Source organism: Saccostrea echinata, unplaced genomic scaffold, assembly GCF_033153115.1.
Source record: "Saccostrea echinata isolate AGI-Se365-2 ecotype Australia unplaced genomic scaffold, CSIRO_AGI_Sech_v1 ptg000036l, whole genome shotgun sequence".
NCBI classification, from domain to species: Eukaryota; Metazoa; Mollusca; class Bivalvia; order Ostreida; family Ostreidae; genus Saccostrea; species Saccostrea echinata.
Genome location: NW_026889785.1, coordinates 7,891,114 through 7,904,688, shown reverse-complemented (window position 1 = coordinate 7,904,688; position 13,575 = coordinate 7,891,114). Strand labels below are relative to the sequence as shown.

The following is a 13,575-nucleotide window of genomic DNA, read 5'->3' as shown; positions in this document are numbered from 1 at the left end:
CTGCAATGTAAATTAATCTGGGACTGTCCAAAATATATAGGTGAATAGTGTATATTATGCTAGTTTTTAGCTGGTTTAAAGGTACGGATAGCTTGGAAAAACCATCTGGGATCAAGACAGTATCCCTATGTTTGTGCGATGTAGGTTAAGCGTATTTTATGAGGTACTCTCAGATGATACATAATTCTGGGATTTTGGGATAATGACATCTATAACATCAGTTTAAATTGTCGCCCGTGTGGCGCAGTGGTTAGAGCGACTTGAGTCGTGGAGAAAGGAGTTGATCCTTTCGTCACGAGTTCCATTCACTTCACGGGACGTAGAGATTGGTTCTTCGGACGATACGGTATATAAACAGAAGTCCCGAGTCGCGGTAGAAGAAAAAAAATCCCTCACTGCTAAAAAGGCCCTGAGTGCCAAGTTCAGGTCTAAATTTGCAGCCCTCCACCGGTAAATGCTGGTGTCTCAATATTAGTTAACAATCTCGAAGGGGCGTTAAACAAACAAACAAATGTCTAACATTAATCTGATACCTGTCAAAAATAGGTAGAGAAATTAGGTGCATTGTTTAGAAATATATATATTTGTACTTTCGAGGGAAAAAATAGCTCGAAATCACCTAGTGTGAAATGTACATGAGCTAGAAAAGTTGGGAGTAGCAAATGACGAGGAATATAAGTTGATAGATTAACAAATGTCTTGCTGTATTGCGTTCGGATATACCTCGGTAAACCGTGAGTTTTGTGTGAAAATAAAATCTTGGCGCTAAGTAAGACATTCAGGTAAAATAAAATAAAAAAAAACTTTTGAAATCAAAAGAAGATAGAAAATGTTTCTTTACTTATATAGGCATATTTCTCAGTAGTAGTTTAGGTATGAGTATATTATTAAAATAAAGAAAAATAATACTACGGTAATTTCTATCTTACAACTTGAGTCGATTTAAAAAAAAAATCCATCTTTCAATTATGGAATCGTCGCCTGCATGGGGCAGTTTTAAGAGCGTCTTCTCTAGAGTCGCGGAGTAAGGAGTTGATCCTTTCGTCGCGGGTTCGAATTGGTCCACTGCGGGACGTGGAGACCGGTCCTTCGGATGAGACGTTATAAACCGAGGTCCCGTATCCCACTAGGTGCTGGCACGAAATAGATCCCTCACTGCTCAATGGACCTAAGTGCCGAGCATAGGTCATCAGGGTTGGATTGGCTGTAAAAATGGGGGCGGGATCTTAAAGCAGCCTCTGGACTTATGTTTTTTTAAATGTTCATTTGTAACGATACGTGCCTGTTTGCAGGGGATAATAACACCCCCCCCTGCTGATTTTATATTCCTAATACGCATAAACATTGCATCAATCGAAATACAAATGAATATTGAAAAAAAATATATGTAATAATATAGTTCAACGAATTTTATTTTGAATTTGAATAAATCCACGCTTGTCATCAATTTATCCATATTTGATGATTAATTCAAATGGATACATTGTTTATATGGATTAGTATTTCTACTTTTACCTGTCCGACTTAATATATAATTACCAATTGTAAATTGCCAGTGAAATAAATGTAAATTACCTGTGAATATTAATATTAATTAAGAATATTTCATTTATTTCCGTATGTATGTATTTTAACACATGTCGAATATTCCACGCACGAGTGAATAGATCTACATAATGAACGATAACTTGTACTATGAACGATAACTCGTGTTCGCCTACCTGTACATTGTACCATCTAGCGTTAACCTTCCTGCAAGAAGCACACGTAAAAAAACATCCGAAGTCTAAAATTTAGTAAGTCTGGGCATCATAGATGACACAAACTCTGAATCAAAACATGCTGTCAATACAAATATTGTTTTGAGCAGCATTAGCCAAAGTCACACCAAGGATATCCCTTTACTGCCAATTCCCCTTGAACTTGTGCGTAAATTTTATGGCTATTTTTGAGACGTGGCCCATTATACTCTCCTCTCCACCAGGCAAAAATTGGGGTATTCCATTGCAAAAATCCCTGGTAACTTAGGTTACCTATGCTATCACCATCCAAAACTTTTCCATCACTGAAAGCACCCCCAAAATGCATGATCTGCACACAGAAAAGAATTTTAATAGGGTCCAGCTTTCAAAACATCACCAAACAAAGAACTAGTCAGACGACCAATGTGTAGCTTCTGCCACATGTCCGATGTTTTCTGATCTCTTGAACTTTTCTAGTTGAACTCTACCAATTCATGGTCAATTGCAAAATGAGGTGCTGAAATTTGAATATTAATGAAAAATTTGATGTACATTAAGTGTAATACTTAAGCTTGTACTTGAAAGAAAGTACAGATCAATATATATGTATGTGAACATGTATAATTTTTAAAGGGGCATGGACACAGTTTCAACTGAATTTTTTTTTTACCAACTTTAATGTTTACAATTCCTAACTAAGGTAATTCAAATGATCAGCAAAACTTTGAACATCATTTTTTGATTTACAAAGGAGAACAGAACTTAAAATTCTTTCATAATGTAAACAAGGCTAGTGCCTTGCTTTTGTTTACATGTAGAAAATATATTTATAACAAAACGAGACACGACCAATACATGTTGTGATAGACCATACTTTGATATTTTTTAATGAAATGCTTTAATACTCGGAATCTAAAAATATATAAAAGATAGTAGACATGAGTACAAGGTCACCATGAACATGCATGTACGTTTACGTGCGCAAAGAGTGAAATGACCAACATTTGATACAAGCGGTTGCGCAGTGGTTAGAGCGTTCGCTCTAGAGTCGCGGCGTAAGGATAACGTCGCGGGCTCAATTCCCACTGTGGGACGTGGAGACCGGTCCTTCGGATGAGACCGTATAAACCGAGGTCCCGTGTCGCAGTAGGTGCTGGCACGAAAAAGATCCCTCACTGCTCAATGGCCGTAAGTGCCGAGTATAGGACAGAATTTGCAGATCTCCACCGGCGAGTGGTGGCGTCTCCAAATGAGTGAAAAATTCTCGAGAGGGACGTTAAACAACATATAAACAAACAAACAATTGATACAAACATATAGACGGAGTTGGTAAATGTTGAAAATATTGAAATCACTTGCTTGCACATGCAGTGAACTTTGATTAGTTTATGCTTATTTTACTATTTGTGCATTATTATAAATACTCGCTAAATACTTCAAACAAGTATAAATCCTATATACGTATAGTTTGTTTATCAAATGAAGCTTAAAGGGAAAGAGGCACCAAAAGAGAGTCGGGAAACGCTTGGAGAACACCTGTAATGGTCTCCTTTACAACTAGAACTAGTTGCGAATATGTTCGGACGAGGTTAGGGCGAAATTACAATTATCTATATCAAGGAGGTACGAATTCCAGAGGAGGTCAGCCTTGCATAAAAGTATTTTAATGAATTGTTTGGAGCCTCCACACCATTGTTTGTTGTCACTCCAACATTAAACTCAAAAAGCCCTGCACCATCTCTGCCCAAATTTAAAAGATTAAAAAGTAAATATCATGGTTTTCTTAACGGAACACTAAAGGTGGAACTATAACACAAGTAAGAACAACAATAAATAATTCCTTAACAAGTTCAAATTCATTTTAGTGGTGTAATAATTGAATATTGGTAAAATTAACATGACTTTGTCCAATGTCAGAAAAATTATCAAATGTAAATATACATTAAATCCTATGAACTTTTCACAATAAACAAACTGACAGAAAAATGAATGTTTAAGTTACCCCTGGTATGTTAAACCATCATGTGTCCAGGTAAGTTTTCACTTTAGGATTTTCAGTAGACAGAGATTGATAAGGGGATCTCTTGCTTTCTGATAAAGAAAGAAGTTTTTATTTCTCAGATTCATTGAGATTGTTTTCTTCAAAAATAATAATTTAAATTGTTTTCAATTTTTCAACATGTCATCATTTAAATTCAAAATGTTTAATAAATGTTATAAATAAGCTGGAAGTATGTTTTACAGACAAGTATCATATAATCTTGCTCTGTTTTACCATCGGATCCAAGCTTGTTCCACACATGGCCGTAGGAACCGGGCACGCCCCCCCCTCCCCCCAATAATTCTGCTAATACATAGAATACAATAGAAAACATAGCTACTTTATGCTTGTGCCCCCTCATTAAAACGTTTGATGATTTTTTGGGTTTTTTCTTTTTTGTTTTGTTTTTGTTTTGTTTTTGTTTTTTTTGCCTTGTCAAGGAATTATTGGTACTTTATAGTACCCCCCCCCCCCCAGGTGAAAATGTATGGCTGTCCCTCCCCCCCCCCCCAATTGCTTCCTACGGACCTGCCACATTAAAAGTGCATAGGTATTTAGCTACATCAGGGAATAGCTCATGTTTGGCTTGATATTCTCGATGAGAATAATCAAGCATGACATTCTTTGGATCCCAGGACTTGTTCCAAGAGTTAATTATCTGCAGTGCTTCCAAAATATTTTCTGTTCTTTCTGTCTCTACTATCAATTCCGTGATGGGTACATAGGAGACATTTGTGCGCACAAGTAGAAATAATGGTAAAGCGTATGTTGTGGCTTTATACGTCGTATCTATTAAAACCAGTTCACCGTACTTCTTCAAAAGTTCCTGCTGATGTTTGCTCTGATTGAATGAATGATAAAGTATTTTTCTCGGTGCCTGATGCTTCCTCACTTTCAAGGTCATCATTTTCTTCACCGTCTGATGCAAAAAATTTGCTCTGTTGTTCTAATGCTTGCCAAACTGGTATTCACTTTGTCTCCAGAACACTGCATGTAAAATCTAGAGTTAAAGAAGGCAAAATAAATCATATTTGGAATAATAATTCTATTACATATTCTTCGTGGTCGCAATAAGACGAACAAAATGATATAAAGAACATCAAGACAGGATTATAAATATAAACTTGAACCCCATAAAGGATTGTTGGAGAATCTGAGGTCTTTGAGGTAAACATGGGTATCTGGTACCCACTTTTGGAAAAGCACTAGATTTTCCGAAATGTTTATGCGAATTTTTCTTTAAAATTGATTGTCTATGCTCTTAGATTAAATTTAGAGCATGTTGAAATTATATTCATGTTTAAATAATTAATTTGAGATAATATTGCAGTCCTCACTAATGAGTATTTTTTTCTTATTCCAAATGAGGAGGAGTTTAGGAGCTGAAATGTTTACAATATACCCTACATAAAATCCGATTACATGTCCCTTCTTGTCGTAAAAAGACGAACAAAATGATATAAAGGATATTAAGATAGTGTCACGGTGTACAATATGACTTTTTTTGACTTAATTAATATATATTACTGTAAATTGTTATAAAAACTTTTCGTATACTTCGGAAATGTGTAAAATTCTATAAATTTTCACAAAACATACATACTGAACAATGATAGAACAAATTGAAAGTATAAAGAAATCAATTATCAAACAATTACTGAGCGAATGGTGACATTTTAACAGCATGCATATAAAAGAATTTAAGAAGATGAAAGATTAAGTGTCAATAAATATAAACAGGAGTCAATTAAGGGATTAAGTGTCCATCTCTGACTGTGCCTCAGGTGGGATTAAGACTGTGCGGAATTTATAGAATGTAACGTTTCCGAAATATACGAAAAGTTTTTATAACAATTTACACAAAGTCCGAAAAGATAGTTTACACAGTAATTTATATTTGTTATAAAAGTCATTTTTACACCGTGACACAAGAATGAAAAATACAAACTTTAACCCCATAAAGAATTTATGGGGAATCCAAGGTCTTTGAGTGAAACATGGGTATCTGATACCCACTTTTGGAAAAGCACTAGATTCTTTAAAATGCTTATGAGAACATTTCTTTAAAATTGATTGTCTATGCTCTTACAATAAATTTAAAGTATGTTGAAATTATATTCTTGTTTAAATAATTGAAAATATAATCTTCGTAGGTATTTTTATAACAGTTTTAGCCGGGCAACGAGTTGTATTTTCAATATCTAAAGCATTTTTCTGCAGGTACCCAACCTCCTAATAATTATGCTATAACATAATGTTTGGTACTGATAAATGATACCAAGACAGAAATTATAGAAAACAATTCTTTTTATTTGTGCCTTTATAATTACTCAAAAATCAAGTTCTAGTCATTGCATTAAGTTACAAGCTCAGAATGGAATTTTAAGCTCTTGAATGCTTAGTGATGTGTAAATAAAGAAATTTAAGAACATAAAAAGTTTAAGACAGGAAGATTTTTTTTTACAATGGTGAACAGGCGTGAATTATCTCATCTTGTACCGATAGACATCGCCACAGGAAAATGCGGTCCAACACAAATCTGATAACAATGGCAATGATGGCTTATCTTCAGCATCATTCTCTAGTTCGATATCGAAGAAAGCAGACGTGTAGAAGCATAAGCTTTGAAGAATGGCATCAAATGATGGCGCTATGACAATACGAGAGCTCCGGGCTGAGTTAGAAAAAAAACGGGAAGAAAATGGGAGCTTGATCAGAGGTAAACAAAAGTTCGATTTTTAACTGAATTTGTGCTTTAAATAAATATTTGGGCTTACTGCACTTTTAAAAAAGATTCCAAATGATAGAAAATTAGTTACCGAGTTTTTCTGTGAAAAAAGAAAACTGATGCTTAAACCGTCAATAAAACGAGAGAATGTCGTTTATCGTGTATCCCGAATTTCCTCGACTTTATCATCGACATAAAATATGCATGAAATAAAAAAAATTGATGAGTTCTTTATAACCTACACACAATTGTCAATACTTAAACGTTTTAGGAGTTCTGACTAATAAATAGATTGTTGTAAGCTTAAATTAGGGGGTTTTATTTGATGTTTACCGGCTTGAAGCATACAGAAGAAATGCACATTGTGCAAAAACCGACACTGTTCCTGTGCAAGAATTTACGATCACTACTTCCGATCCCCAGGAATACAAGAATCTACATAAAGACAGCACATTTCCAGGATGCGTGGTCTCAGAAGTCTTAACCTTTCTGTCAAAGTTCAATAAATCTTTGGACACAGACCTGCCTACCCTTCCGCTTTTGGCGTAATTCTTCCGCTTTTTACCAAGAAATTACGCTGTTACGCCATGAAATTAAATTTTTCGCTTTTAAATATTTTTCATAGACAACTTAAAGAATTGCTAACTTGGGAGTTAAGTAAAGGCTGTCCTAAATAAAAACGGGAAGATAATTAATACTAATTAATGGAGGGTTTCAGTTCTTCACGATATGTTTATTTAACATACAAACAACGTACGTAATATACTTTGTAGTTGTGCCTTTTAAACGAGTGGCATGCCAAAATTAAGAAAACAACTTTTGAATAAAAGTTTATAAAAGTAAAGTCAGTTTAATTTTAAATTCAGTCTATTCTTACATTGCTTAGAACATCATAGAGAAAAGTAAATGTAAGGAAAACAAAAACGAAATAGCGCAACAATGTAGAATTTGTTTAATATGCAAATGAAACTTTGAATTATGTGATTTTCTATAAATTTTCCAAAAGTTCATTAGGCATGTAAGTTAAATAAGTTTGATATAACTGCATTTAGGATACCAGTTATACAACACATGGACCTTTTGTCAATAAATGATTTGAAAACGGAACTTTCATGCTTACTTTGTTCAATGATGTACAATTACAGGTTTATTTAGACATTATAGTATTATTGTAATACATCAAACTAGGGAAACATAAAGGATTACGCCTTTACCTATGAAATTCCGCCAAAATGAGTATCGAAATTACACCCTCGTAATGAAAAGGGTAGGCAGGTCTGTGGACAAGAAAGCAACAATTATGTACAATGATGGATTTACACAGTATGTCAGGGTGACTTTCCATGATGAACACTAGTTTGTCAGAAGTACAGTGAAAGCGTCGATGATGAAATCCGTTAAGTATGTAGTCGATGTTAAGCTAGGACAGGGCAAAAGTGTTCAGGAATGTCAGTGTGAAGTGCTGCAGGTATGGGACCCGATGCTCACTGTAAACACATATGTGCCGTGTTGGTTGCATGTGCAGATTTTCTGAAGCGGGAATTACAAAAACGGAACTTACATGCACCCAAAGAATACAAACATTCCATCGTGCAAAACAACACAAAGGAACTCCCCTGGAGGCAAATCAACTTGATATGCCTGGCTGTGATGAAATATGTAATTCCCAGTATGACCCAAGACCCTCAGAATTTCAAAAAAAAATCCAGGATATGGGTCTTATTTTAGAAATGTATGCTTAAATTGTCAAGGCATAAGCAAAACTTCCATATTCAAGATTTACCAACCAGCAAATATGAGGGCCTTTGACCATGACTATTTTAGTGATACATTTAGCCAGCAAGTATTGAAGATACTGAATCTAGCAGAAATTTGCGAGGAAAGTGCGCGACAACTGCACTTAAAAACAATAAACCAAGGTAATAATGACCTCTGGTATGAGGAACGCTGCAAACGTTGACACTCATCAGTATATGGGAGGATTTGTAAAGCAACGGACAGAACAGATACAGTTAAACTTGCCCAGACTTTGACCGAAAAGGGCAAAAAACTTTCAACAAATCCCATTTTTCATGGAAAGAAAATGAAAAAAGCGCCCTGAAGAAATGCCAGGAAATAACTGGAATATTATGGCAGTGGAATATGTGTTTGTTTGGAAGCCCCACATTTTGCTGTCTCACCTGATGGCATCATCGATGATGATACAATTATTGACGTGAAATGCCCTTATATATCTAGAAACAATATTATTACATCTAAAACTGTTCCATATATCCGACAGACTGGTAGTAAGTTTTTTCTTGATGAAAAACATGATTATTATTATCAGATTCAGGGTCAACTTTTATATACAAACAAGAAGAATCGTGTGTTTGTTGTGTATACGTTTAACGATTCTCTGTTCTTCACAATTGAAAGAAATGATCAGTTCATTATTGAAATGAGAAACAATTTAAATGCATTTTATGAAGGCTACTTCAAACCTGCTCTACTTGAAAAGGTATTCTACAAAACCTACGAAGGTCAATGTATTAGTAATAAATGATTATAAATCATATATAAATATGACTCTTTATTTTGTTTTCTTATAAATGTACAATTAAACATAGCAGTAATTGAAGACATTTCAAGTCATGCATATGATGGAACGATACAGTTTTTAAAATTGCACAACATAAAACAACAATATATTATTTCTGTAGAAAGTTTCGTTTCTGAACTATTCATTGGTTCACTTAAAATTTTATAGGTTTTAGCAAGCCCAATAATTCGTTGAATGTGAACACGTTTGCTGGATATTTTACTGTCTTTCATAACTGTAGCACAGGACATCCTATTTTTCTTTCTAAAAAAGTTGGTGTATTAATCTGAATATTTTTATATATAAATATATATTTTGAACATTAAAACCTTTATCTGCCATGATGGAATCACCAGGATTACAGATGTCTAAAAGACTACTTCGTTCTACAATCTGGCGATCACTAGTTGATCCCCCAAATGATGTAGAAATATATGAAGTTAGCCCTCCAGAAGTTGCTCCAACTAAAACCTTCACAGTATTACGATTTTTTATGTTGAAAATGTAGCCTGCTATGATTTTGTTAATTTTGGTCTTTAAATAGGACATTCAGTACCATCTATGATTACTCTTGTGTTTGAATATTTAGCTCTGAAGTCTGATGGACAAAAATACTTTACAAGGTGTTTTGAAGGCCATATATCAGTTTCTTGTCATTGCTTACTCATAAAAAGAATCCAGGTAAAGAAAACATTCGAAACTGTTTTTTCAGAGACACCAAAAAGTCTTGAGAGTTCGAAATTGGTAGTATGACGTCTCCACTTACAAAGAACCATGAAAAACTGGTCTTGGACACTAATATTTGACACTTTTTGATATACATAATTTAAACAATATGCAGCAGGCCCCAGGGTTCTCAAAACAAAATAAAACTTAATCAATGATTCAAGTCCAGTGTAAAAGTGTACTCCAGCGTCATCATTAATGAAATTGTCTACACTCATTTGAGGATACTGTGGGGTCTGTGTGTGGACATTGTGAAAATGTTTGAATCTTGTACAACTTCAATGGACTCCTCAGGTATCACACTTGAGTTAAAAGAATTTCCTCTACAGTTTGTAAATCATCAGACTCGGTGCAATATACAAGTTCAGTATCGCCTGATGCTGAAAACTCTTCTACCAGTTTTCTTTTGACGCCCCGAGACTTTGCTCTATTTGCTCTGGCTGCTAAATGGGGACTAGGTTCAACCAACGGGAATATGCTTGGAATGGCATTTTTCTTCAATCTTTTATTCAGTGGTGTTGTTCCCTTATTAAATATAAGTTCATACTCATTAGAAATTTTTAATATTTCTTCACCTTTATTATACATTTTTTTCTTTTTGGTTAAAATAATAAAAACAATGGATTCAACTCGTAATTTTATCAAAACAATAATTTTACCAGCAGCAGTCTTATAACACAGTCATGTTACCCTAAATCATTAATTTATTGAGGAATCTGCTACATATTTTCACAGTGTGATAAGAAATAGTATCTGCTTTTAGTAGAGCAAACAAAGAAACATCTTCTTAGATATGCATCGGGCAATTAACAAAAGCAGCATGATGCCTTTTAGACATGTTTCTTGCATATTTAATTCTTGGTTTTACCAGGCTAATCCAAATCAGTCAGCGGTGTCACCCATGTGGCTGTACATCTCTTTGTACCACTATCGTATTCACTAATTGACACGTTAAATAATTTGTTGATTTATCATATTACATGTTTTTAATTGAAAAGGAAGAATAAAAGGTATATTCAACAAATAAAAGTAAAATTATTAAATAAAAACATAAATAAATAAATAATACCGTGCGAGGTTTCAGTTAAATAATCGTCTGCTTTGAAATGTGCACGACATACAACCGCATGAGTAGACGGTTCCCTGCTCTGAAAACGAGTTTCTCCCCGTTGAACTGCATGTATCCCAAGATTTTCTTAATGGGACTGATAGAAATACATGACCACCCCGGTTACTACATTCCGGCACACAACAACAAGTTTCAGGGATGATTCACAACGTGTTTGACAGCGGTTTGTTTACGTTTAATAGATTACTCACTATAGATAAAGCGCGAGGGTATTCCGATTCAGGACCGAGTTTTTCTGTGGCGCCCCCTAAAGGAAAGATAACAGGAGACAGTTCGCCATTGATTAAAAAAAATGTGATTGCGTTGTAGTGCATTGGAGCTCTCAGGTCTTCAATCAATACCCCTTGGTGAATCTGAAATGTAAAAGCAAAAAATTTTAATACGATAAATTGCATCTTGCAAATTTATATTGTAATTTCAAAGTGAAAAATAACTCACCTTATATATTAAAAAGAATGTTTTACTTCACCTGTAATGCCGATTATTGGTCATTCTCTACCTGTTCATCCATTTCATTTCTTTTTCTTTCTTCATTTACCTGTAGTTGAACTCTGAAGAATTTTTTTATGTTTGCAAAACAAACAATACATAAATATAATATCTGCCAATGCTACAAGTACACAACATATTATAGATAAAATAAATGCTACGGTTGACAAGTCTTCCGGAACTCGAATATCACCAGATAGAATGGGATCTCCAAGACTTCTGAAAATTTGTTCATTATTCTTTACCTTCTGTTCCAATTTGTAAATTATTTTCTCTGTCCTGAGCTAAAAAGTTTGAATCAGTGTCCAGAAAATTAAACTTTGGCAAACGGAATTCTAGTTCTTTTTTTTTTAAATCTTGACTGGCTTCTAAAGGGTTTCTTAATTTTTCATCCTATGTACTCCTTACCATAACTAAATTTATAAGATGACGGTATTCTGGCCCTATTCTGTCTTCTTTACTTTCACAGTCCTGTGTGGACGAGGTCATAAATTCTACTTGATTTTCCTTAATCACGCAATTATTAAAGTTTTAGGAGTAGGTCGACTGAAAAGTAGGTCATCGTGACCTACTTTTGAAAATTTGTGCCTTTAATTAAATATTTCAGGTACTACTTGGCTAAGAATTATCACACTTTGTCAGTTGATGCATCTTAGGTCATCGGAGTACAACAACTGAAAAGTTGGTCACTGTGGCCTTCTTTTGAAATTGTATGGCTTTTATTAAATATTTCAGGTACTAATTGGCTTAGAATCATCACACTTTGTCAGTTGATGCATCTTTGGTCCTCGGAGTACGACTGCTGAAAAGTAGGTCACCATTACCTACTTTTGAAATTTTATGGCTTTATTTAAATAAGGTAGCAATTGGCTTAGAATCATCAAACTTTGTCATCTTGGGTCCTCAATGTATGTCATCTGAAAAGTAAGTCACTGTGACCTACTTTTGAAATTTTATGGTTATAATTTTAAAAATATTTTAAGTATTAATTGGCTAAGAATCATCAAACTTAGTTCATGCATCTTGGGTCCTTGGAGAATGACAAGTGATAAGTAGTCATCATGACCTACTCTCAGGTACTAATTGGCTTTGAATTATTTTAAGTTTTCAGAGTGTTTCATCTAAAATGTAGGTCATGATGACCTACCTTTGGAATTTCAAGTTTTTATCTAAATATACAGGATACTTACAGGCTTTAATTAGAAGTGATAGGTTGTACAGTTTATCAGAAGAGCGATTCAAGGCCCTTGGGCCTCTTGTTGCATTTTGTGACGGAACGGTCCTTCCCTTATAATTGGATGTACAAAGAATTCTTTTAAGTTTTTAGCCTGGCGTTTGCTATTTATAAATAGAACATTTCGGTAAATTGCTTTTGTGTCTTCATCCACCTTAAGTATCCTGTTTGATTGTTTTACCACTGGTGTTAAGTTTTGATTTCGTGGATTATGGGTATGAACAAAATGAATTGCTTTTCATCCCGGTTATCACGTTTCGTAAGTAATTGTGTTCTATCACATGATTATTTATATCATCGTCTACTTGTCGTATTGGCGAGAAGAGTTTGCACGATAGTAAGTGAGGAAAACACAAGGGATTTACGACAAGAGGAACTGGATTTTTTTTTACATGTATGTGTTGCAAAGTTTCGGTTTGAAATTTCCTCCTTGCAGGTCACACAGAATCTTTTCCTACGCTTATGGAGGTCCATTACAAAACTAAAAATATCATGAATTCCCATCGCTGCTGCTAGTAGATAGCCAGAGAATACCCTCAACAATCTCAGGAGACGATAGTTCCGACTCCTCAATTTGCCCAGTCTCATCTTCAACAGAATCATGGGCAGACGGAGAAGATAGAGGCGCCGACTCCATGGTCTGTTCAAGTTCTTGCCAAGGAAAAGCTATAACAGGCTGAGAGGACGACAGTACCACCGTTCCTCTGGCTTAGGATCACGAACTGAGGAGATGGCTTAACCATCACTGCATATTGCTCAAGCTTTCTTAGGAAGATCATGCACAGGCTGGGTAAGTTGCGGTTTTATCTTCTCAGGTTGCTGAAGTGCATCTCCAACCATCACCGTCTGCTTAACATGGACTTGCAAGTGCAATGGAGATGTCGCATGTCCCTCTGGGATCGTCT

The 13,575-nt window shown here is 34.9% G+C and overlaps 1 pseudogene; it reads right to left on the bottom strand.

Moving 5' to 3' along the window:
* Positions 1–9,142: 9,142 nt before the first annotated feature.
* On the bottom strand, positions 9,143–13,307 carry LOC133199964 (uncharacterized; annotated as a pseudogene).
* Between the last annotated feature and the right edge of the window lie 268 nt (positions 13,308–13,575).